Here is a 10019-nt window from a genome sequence, read left to right as displayed (position 1 = left end):
TGGCCCGAGAAAAAGTGGGCGTGAAGGCTTTTTGATCCACAAATTTTCATATATCGATCGTCCTGGAGGCGGGGCCAAATCGCCCCTCGCTCACCGATTGGACGGCAAAAAGTGGGCGTGTGTCGTTTTTGATCCGTTTTTGAAGCACAAAATCCGTGATTTTGTACACGCTGTTCGACGTGCGCCCTGCACGAGTCCACCACCGGTACCCACAGCGGGGCAAGAACGGTGGCGATGCTACGGTTGCGAGGTGTGACGGCAAAGGTCGTGGCTGCTGTGGTGAAGCGGCACCGCGGTGGGTGGTTGATGTTGTGATGACTGTTGAGACACGGTTGGCGGTGGTTATCATGGCGGTTGGTCCAAAATAAAGATAGTAAAAGAAAAACGGCTATCCTGAAGAGTCGCAGCACGCATAAATGACATGTATTCCCACTAGACAACGGGTTTGGGCCTAACTACACATATACTTACCGAGATATCTCACCTAAGGGACATGAATGGTGGTTTGCGAATTTGGTAACCACAACAATATATACATATACATATATATATATATATATATATATATATATATACATATACATATACATATACATATACATATATATATATATATATATATATATATATATATATATATATATATATATATATATATATATGTGTGTGTGTGTGTGTGTGTGTGTGTGTGTGTGTGTGTGTGTGTGTATGAATATGAGGGGAGGGGGAGTTCGCTGCGATTAAATGTTGTGCTTTATGAAAAACACACATACACAGACACACAGACACACAGAGAGACACAGAGAGACACAGAGAGACACAGAGAGACACACACACACATTGGTGCTTGACTGATATTGGCAATTTTTCGGGCGTCGGCAGATTGGAGTCAATGTGAATACCGACTACAGCCCAAAAACCTTGAGTAACTTTCACCCTTGTTTTGCGGGAACTTCAAAAACAAATAAAAAACAACGTATTATGAATGTTTCAAGAAGATGTGCATAAACATTCAACTGTATAAACAGCTGCCAATCGTCGTGATGGGTAGAAAAATAAATTTGGCTCGGAAATTTAGAACACACATTAATGCAGCAAACAGCTTGGAAATTGGGTGATATGAAATGTATTTTACTTTGAAACTCACAAAGAGAAACTCTATAACACTTGTAAAGCACACCCGGTTCATATAAAATAACCAACTGCTTTAGAAAGTCACGAGGACAAAGGAAAACGTGATTGATCGTATGCTGCTGAGGTTAAAATTTTAAACCTCCACATTCCATGATCATAATGAGATACAGGATGAAACTTTGCCACCACTTTACCCGTAACCAAGTATGCAGGCATGCACACACACCCGCAGGAGCCGTAGAGTCCCTTTACAGATCCAAATCTACCCATATGTACCTCTACATTGTAACAACTACCGCATGTACATCCCAAAATGGGATGCAAACTGTCACGCTATCAATTGTAAAGTGCTCAGCAAGTGGCTTAAGCATTCAAGCAAGCACTCTAATTAAATGGTTGAAAGTAGCAGCTGGCTTCGCAAGTGAAAGCAAGCTGATTGGTAATGGGACTAATGGCACATACCTGCAAAAAAGTAAACATTGCCAATTTCTTTACATTTTCAGATTTCACTCCAGATTTCAAGTGTTTTAATCCACGTGATCTGATCTTCCAAACTCAAATTATATTAAATGGTTGGCTTGGCAAGCGATTCGCGATCACTGAACCATGATATTAAACACCTCCCGGAGACGCCCAAAATATCAAATATTAAACGAACACCGGTTCTGGATTTGTAGCAATGGCAGGTTCTCTCAGGGGTCTCTGCAGACTTTCTCAAAGTTAAGTTTCGGGTTGTTCTATATCCCGTTGTAACTGATTATTTTCTCACCTACATGTTTCTGTGTGTTTCTCATTCGGTTTTGTTTCAAAAATCGTGCTATTTTGTGAGTTTTCATCGACCTTGTCTTACCAGGTTAATTGAGGCCTACCCATCCTTCTGCTCCAGGTGAACGATCATTTTTTTTGTATTCTCTCCCTATTACCTTCGATTCCTATTTTCCCCACTTTCCCAACGCCCCCATCCCTCGCAACTAAACACTCTGTTTCTTGTCTTAAATTCAAAACAACAACAAAAAATACCTTTCTCTCTGCATACCAACGAGTCCCGATCCTTCTTCTTCTTCTTCCTCCTTCTGCCGGCACACCATCTTTATTCTACTTGAGCTGACCTACTCTCGCCATTTCCTTCACAATTTCTTCCTACAACCTTTGATTCCCGAATCTTACCTATTCTTCAAAAATACATCAAAATTAATAATCTTCCTTATATCCTTTTGATGTATACACCACCTATAACCACGTGTCTCTCTCCACCCTTTTCCTGATACATTTCATCGATCCATCAGCTTCACTCTGCGTTTACCATTCCAAATTCACCATACCGTTCCACGATTTTACTTCAACCTTCCCTTTTCCGAATGTTATGCAATCCTCATTTAAAATAAATAAATTCACTTTTGACTATACACCTCCCATCGGCACATGCTTCTCCCGTAACCACGTGATCTGTTTCCACCCCCTGCGATTCCCGATCCAAATTCACCATTCACCTCATGATTTTTTCTACATCCTTTCCATTATTGAATCTGATGAAAACTCTCTCAAAAAAATAACAGAATAATAACTAGAACGGGCACTCGGTAGAGCGCATACCTTCGCCGCCGCAACTTTTTTCCGGGCACATTTGAAAAACGTCATTTTAAAACGTCCATGACGTCACAACCATCAGTCCGATTGACGTCAAATTTGGTGTGTAACCTCCTTGAAGGCAGTCCAACAAAATGGAATGATAAACACTGAAAAATTAAAAAGTTGAAAAATGACGTCATCCTTTGACGTCAATTTGACGCCCTTCCGGGGACGTCACGTCCAATCGGGGACTACCATTCTGAAAGCTCGTAGTTCACTGAATGTTATAACGTTGGTTTCATGTCAATAGCTCTATTAGATCTGAAGCTATGCCTACAAGTATATTTTGACCTTGAGTGTGACCTTGACTACAGAGTTAATTGGCAAAACCTGTACATCAATAAACAGATATTTTGGTACTGATCCTAATGCCTGGATTTGGGAGACTTTGCTTTCAATTATATCGATATTTGAATTTAAAATATCAGGACATTTGAGACACAATTGAAAAACGTGATGTTCAAACGTCAATGACGTCATAACGGTCAGTCCGATCGAAGTCAAATTTGGTGTGTGACGTCCTAAAGGTAAGTCCTACAAAACGGTATGATCAAAACTGATGAGATCGAAAATTGAAAATTTACGTCATCTTGTGACGTCATTTAGACGCACTTCCGATAACGTTACGTCAAATCCGACACTACATATCCGAAAGGTATCTCGTCATGGAACAATATGGCGGTGGTTGCATGTCGATAGCTGTATTATGAAGGAAGTTATGCTCAAAAGTGTTTTTGACCTTTTCATGACCTTGACCTTGACCTTTGACCCGATCGCTCCCAAAATGTAATCAAATCGTCCTTGGATACTCACGAATCATCCCACCAAATTTCAGGCTATTCGGTTTAATACTTTCTGAGCTATGCGAATAACAAACATACACACATGTTCACAAATAAATAAATAAATACACAGCGACCAAAACATAACCTTTCGCAGAATGCGAAGGTAATAAAAACGATCTCTTATCATGCTTCATCTGCCTCTTTCACAGTGTGATACTCATTACTGTTTCATAATGCACTACTCTTTTTCTATCTCAACAGACTGCTCTCAATTCGACCTTTCCTTCATACCTTGTCAAAAATTCAACTGTTACAGCATTTCTTCTCTACATTCTCTTAATTCGCCTTTATTGCATCCATCAAGAAACGTGTTTAATCGCATCTCTGACCTAATAATGAAAAAAACTCCAGTTTGGTATGAAGGTTCGCTTTCCATCAACCATTCTTTTGATCCAACTTCAGTACCAACTCACCTCTCTCACCCCTCCCTCTCAAAGCAACCATCCCACTCTTCTCCCTCCAAGCTTCCGTCTCACATTTCTCAAAAACTCCCCCCTCACCTTTCTCCCTCAACTCTCCCCACTCACTCTTCTCACACCATTCACCCTCTCACTCACTCTTCTCAAATTTGCCCCCCTTCACATCCACAAAGCTGCCTCCTTCCCCTGCCCGCTCACATCCATCTGTTCACTCCACCTCCTCAACTCCTCAACTGCCTTCTTCCCTCCCTTGTCCCCCTCCTACTCAGCACCACAGCCTTTTCTCCTCCTCATTCGGCCCCCCACCCTAACTATTCTGCAATCCCCCACACTCTTTCAACAACCCTCCTTACCTCCCCCTCATCCCTTGTCCTACCCTCCCCCTCCCCCACCCCCTGCACCCAAAGCCTCCTCTCCTCCATTTTCATTATCAGTATGGACCTCAAATATCTGAGGCCTTCGCTCAAACCTTTCAGATCCTTCCATACAGGTTGTCATTGACAAACTAGACATAATCTGCCTAACAGAAACTTTCCTCCCTCAAGACGTCTCTGACTCCCAAGTATCTCTCCCTGGTTACTCCCTCCTCCAGTATGATAGATTGAGCCTTGTCCTGGTGGAGGAGTTGCTCTTTTCATCAAAGACTCTATTCCTCACTATCCATGCACTGCTCTCACTCCCCCACACCCCCAGTAATACCTCTGGCTATGCCTTCCCCTCCACTCCCACCTCATGTTCATATGTTGACTTTACTGTCCACCAAACAGTGATGACTTCATTTACACCTCACTATTCAAAAACATGGACCGACTTCTATCTTCTCATCCAAACTCTATTCCTCATATGTGGCGACTTCAATTGTCATCATGCCACTTGACGAGGTGTAGGTACCTCTCACACCTGTCATGGCACCTCAGCAAAAGCTTTCTGTGACTCATTGGGACTGACTCAATCGGTCAACTTCCCTACCCGGATCTCAACCAATTGTACTCCATCTCTTCTGAATCTGATTTTGACAAATTTCCCTGACAATATCTGCTGCTCTTCCTCTGCTCCAATTGGTTCTTCTGACCACGTCCTTGTCAAAGTGGACATCTCTCTGGCTATTATCAGAGAACCACCTCACCGCCGTCGAGTCTGGCATTTCACTCAGGCCGACTGACAGGGTCTCCAAGCAGACATCAAACTTATAGACTGGTCTCCTATCACTACTTTCTCCAACATAAACTCATCTTGGGAATTCGTTCAAAGAAACTTGCTCTCCCTCATGCACAGATTTATCCCCTCTCGTCTTCAGTTGTCCTACCCTTCCTCCCGCCCATGGTTCACTGAAGCTTGTGGTGAGGCAGTTGTCCTGAAACAACTTGGCTTTGCCTCATGGAAACAAACCCAACTGAGGGGAATCTCAGTTCCTTCCAGAAAGCTCGGAGCAAGTGTGTATCTACCCTCAGGAGAGCCAGAAAACAACATCTTTCTCATCTCAAGTCTGAACTCTCAAACATCTCTTCCACCTCCAAATCCTGGTGGCGTCTAATCAAATCTGTTTCTGGTGGATGTTCCCCCTCCATCCCCTCCCTTACCTCAAATGGCCGCACTGCTGATACCGCACGTGAAAAAGCTGAATGCCTAAACTAGGTGTTTGCAGCTAAATCTTGTGTCCAAAACCCATCACTTTCTGTATCCACCTTACCCAGTCGCAGCCAACTGTCCCTGGACTCTGTGTCCTTTTCGTCTGACAAGGTGGAGAGCTTGTTGTCAAACCTCAACTCAGATTCTGCAACTGGTCAAGACGGCATCAGCCCACGTGTCCTAAGTTCCTGCTGCTTTGCTCTTGCTCAACCCCTCTCTCTCTGTTCTATTCACCCTCTCATTTGCTCAAGGTCATCTGCCATCTGCTTGGAAATCAGGAAACATTACTGCCCTGCATAAAAAGGTGCAAAAACAGATCCCTGTAACTGCAGACCAATCAGCCTTCTCCCAATCATCAGCAAGGTTATGGAATCCATCATCGCTTCAGACATTAACGCCTTTCTCTTCTCCAATGGCCTGATTTCCGATCATGAATTTGGTTTCAGACCAGGTCACTCTACACTGGATATGCTGTTTCTGCTCTCCCAACAATGGATGGAGGTCCTCAATGCCGGACATTAAATCAGAGCTATATCACTGGACATATCACGTGCTTTTGACACGGTCTGGCATCCTGCCCTGCTCACCAAACTCTCTTCCCATGGTATCCAAGGCCATCTCCACTCATGGCTCGTAGACTTCCTCTCCTCTCGCAGTCAATATGTGGCCCTAAATGGAGTTCTTTCATCCCGTTCTGAATGAAAGGGAAGAGAACTGAAGAGAAGAGAACTTCTGAACTCAAGGCAGCGTTCTGGGCCCTGTTCTTTTTCTGGTTTTCAGCAATGATTTATCCGACTCTCTGGAAAATCCTCTATATCTCTTTGCTGATGACTCCACCCTCTGCCGTACCATCTGTCATCTCTTGACCGGCAAGCAGCAGCTTCTTCGCTCACTGCAGATCTGGGTAAAATCACAAACTGGTCCAACACATGGAACATGTCTTTCAATCCGGACAAATCTCACACTCTCACTATGTCTCTTCGAAAGGACCGTTTGGAACCCCCCCCCCCCCATCGACTTTCTCAAGAATCCTCTGGAAGAAGTCCTTTCTTTCAAGCTTCTGGGTCTCACTATCTGCCATGACCTTTCCTGGGATGCCACATTTCCAACCTGGCCTCCAAAGCCAGTCGCCGACTGGGAATCCTCCGTCATGCAAAGTCCTTCCTCAGCCCACCTGAGCTCCTGACCACATACAAAGCTTTCGTCTGCAGCCTGATGGAGTACTGCGCTCCCCTCTGGGCTAGCGCTCCTGCCTCCCACCTTTCTTGGCTTTACGTTGTGGAAACCAAGGCATTTCGGATCATTGACATCTCCTGCGATAAGGCTGAGTCTTTGGGCTTCTCACTCTCTCTCACCGCAGGCAGGTCAGTGGTCTTTCTGTCTTCTACAGTCTCCTCTGCGGGCTCACCCCCCTTGCTCTGTCTGTGATTTGGCCCCACCATATTTCCACAGGGCGCTCAAGGTCCGCCAACAACCCCCTTCTGGTAAAACTACCTAAATCACGAATCACTGCTCACCTTCACTCTCTCATTCCTCTTTTTTCCCACCTTTGGAATAAACTCCCTCACTCTATTCAATCCCATTATTCCGTCCATGTCTTTAAAACAGCTGTTCACCACAATCTCATATCTTCTCCCATCCAAAAGCATGATCTTTTCTACCCCCATTAATCCACCCAAAACCCACCTCCTTCAAATTCCCTGCTTTTCTTCCTGAAAGTCCCTGTAATGTCCATCTTGTATACCCCGTGTTCCCCGCCCCATCCCTCTCCCTTCCACAGATCTCCTAATGTCTCTGTTCTTCACTGTTTTGTCCTTCCCACGCCCGCCCATCTTGTCTCATGCCCCCCTTGATCTGTGTTGTGTGTGAGCTCTCATACGAGCCTCGACAAGGTATACAACCCCCCCCCCCCCACTTTTTTGGAATCAGAACTGCTGCTAAGTTAAATTTTGGAGATTAAATTTTGTAATTTGGCTTAACTTAAAAGATTCTTGAGGTTATGGCATGTGTTTAAATGAAATAACGCCACAAGTGCTGGTGTCTCCGCCTTATTTAATTATATCCTTGAACAGGTGCATCCTCAGTAAACATTGCTCTCGATGGGGTCTGAAGGTGCATTCTGGGTCAACCTACTGGGGTCTGAAGCCGCTATGTTTTTTGGCCTGCTCAACTATGCCGTGACTTGAAACTGGCCACAATGATTTCCTCACGATTAGGTTTTTTTTTCCACTTTCCTCACTCATATTAATGAATGCCTATTCATCATACCTACAAATCGTTGGGTACATTGCAATGCTTATAAACACCTGGAGACGCCAGTGTTTGTGGCTTCATTTCATTTCCGCACATGTCAAAACCTCAAGAATCTCTTAAACTAAGTTGAATTACAAAATTTAAGCTCCAGACTTGAACTTAGCAGCAGCTCCGACAGCTATAAAACAGTTGATTTGGCCAATTCGGATATTGCTTGGGCATTTCTGGGTGCATGTGTTTATCAATGGCAATAGGTAATCCATTGCCAAGCTAGGCATTCCGTTGGAGTGCTTTCTTGAGTGTTGAAGCCACTTGCCGAGCACCTTACAGTTGATAGCAGTGCAGTTTGTGCCCTGATCAGGATGTACAGTCGGTAGTGAGGGTGTGTTGACATGCCATGCCTGTTACGGGTACCATGGTGGAAAAGTTTCATCCCATATCTTATGGAGGTTTTTATCAGGTTTTCCTTTGTCCTCGTGACTGGTTCAAAAGCAATTGGTTACCGGGTGTCCTTTACAAAGGTTATACGGTTTCTCTTTGTGAGTTTCAAAGCAAAATATATTTGATAACACCTGATTTCTGAGCTGTTTGCCGTATTAACGTGTTTTCTGAATTAGCGAGCAAAAATTTTTTTTCCACCTGTCACACACATTTGTTTAGAAAGTTTCATGATTATGCACATCTCCTTGAAAAGTCTATATCAATGCAACATTGTTTTTTTAATTTGAAAATTGAAATTCCCCAAAAACAATTACAATTCCCTCCGGTGAGAGCTACTCAAGGTTTTTGGGTTGTATACAGTACGTACTGCAGCCAGTAATTACACCGACTCCAATCTGCAGATTCCTAAAAAATTGCCGATGCTGGCCAAGCATTAATGTGTGTGTGTGTGTGTGTGTGTGTGTGTGTGTGTGTGTGTGTGTGTGTGTGTGTGTGTGTGTGTGTGTGTGTGTGTGTGTGTGTGTGTGTGTTTTGTTCACAAAGCATAATATTTTCTCTGATATATATATATATATATATATATATATATATATATATATATATCTATATATATATATATATATCTATATATATATATATATATATATATATATATATATATATATATATATATATATATATATATATCTCTCTCTCTCTCTCTCTCTCTCTCTCTCTCTCTCTCTCTCTCTCTCTCTCTCTCTCTCTCTCTCTCTCTCTCTCTCTCTCTCTCTCTCTCTCCACCCCCCCCTCCTCTCTCCATCTTCATCTGTCTCCGGATGTGTCCGGGCGGTGTTTGTCTCCAGATGTGTGCAGGTGGTGTTTGTTTCCGGATGTGTCTGGGTGGTGTTTGTCTCTGGACGTGTCCGAACAGTTTGTCTCTGGACGTTTCTGGGCAGTGTTTGTCTCCAAACGTGTCCGGGCAGTGTGTATCTCCGGACGTGTCCGGGTGGTGTTTATCTCCGGATGTTTCCAGGCAGTGTTTGTCTCTGGACGTATCTGGGCGCTATTTGTTTCCAGACGTGTCTGGGCAGTGTTTGTCTCTAGATGTGTCCGGGTAGTGTTTATCTCCGGATGTTTCCGGGCAGTATTTGTCTCTGGACGTATCTGGGCGCTGTTTGTTTCCGGACGTGTCTGGATGGTATTTATCTCCAGACCTGTCCAGGCGGTGTTTGTCTCTGTACGGTATTTATAGTATGACTGGTAGAAAATGGATTTCAGACATTATTTTGTTTCCATCTTTATTGTTATTCGATGCAGAATCATTTTGATGAGACAGTATGAATTGTAATTAACGCTCCACCGCACATCTGCCTTCCCTCTCTTTCTCCCCCCCCCCCACTCCTCCCTCTCCCTCTCCCCCATCCCTCTCTCTCTCTTTCTCTCCTCTCCCCCTCCCCTCGTTTAGTCCACATCAGCAAAGAGACGGTGGCATTTGCTCGTATGCTGTAAATGGACAAGGTGTGTGTGTGTGTGTGTGTGTGTGTGTGTGTGTGTGTGTGTGTGTGTGTGTGTGTGTGTGTGTGTGTGTGTGTGTGTGTGTGTGTGTGTGTGTGTGTGTGTGTGTGTGTGTGTGTGTGTGTGTGTGTGAGAGGAATGCCTCTTATGGAGTTCTGCTGGAGCTTTCTGA

General features: G+C 44.0%; 1 protein-coding gene across 8 annotated transcripts in view; it reads right to left on the bottom strand.

Moving 5' to 3' along the window:
- The window catches only part of VWDE (von Willebrand factor D and EGF domains), a 304919-nt gene that overhangs the window by 63915 nt on the left and 230985 nt on the right, over positions 1-10019 (bottom strand). The window lies entirely within an intron of this gene.

The sequence above is a fragment of the Eptatretus burgeri genome, chromosome 3, assembly GCF_056783735.1.
Source record: "Eptatretus burgeri isolate ZD-2024b chromosome 3, Ebu_testis_v1, whole genome shotgun sequence".
NCBI classification, from domain to species: Eukaryota; Metazoa; Chordata; class Myxini; order Myxiniformes; family Myxinidae; genus Eptatretus; species Eptatretus burgeri.
Note: the sequence above shows the minus strand (reverse complement) of the source record. Positions and strands in the feature narration are given on the sequence as shown.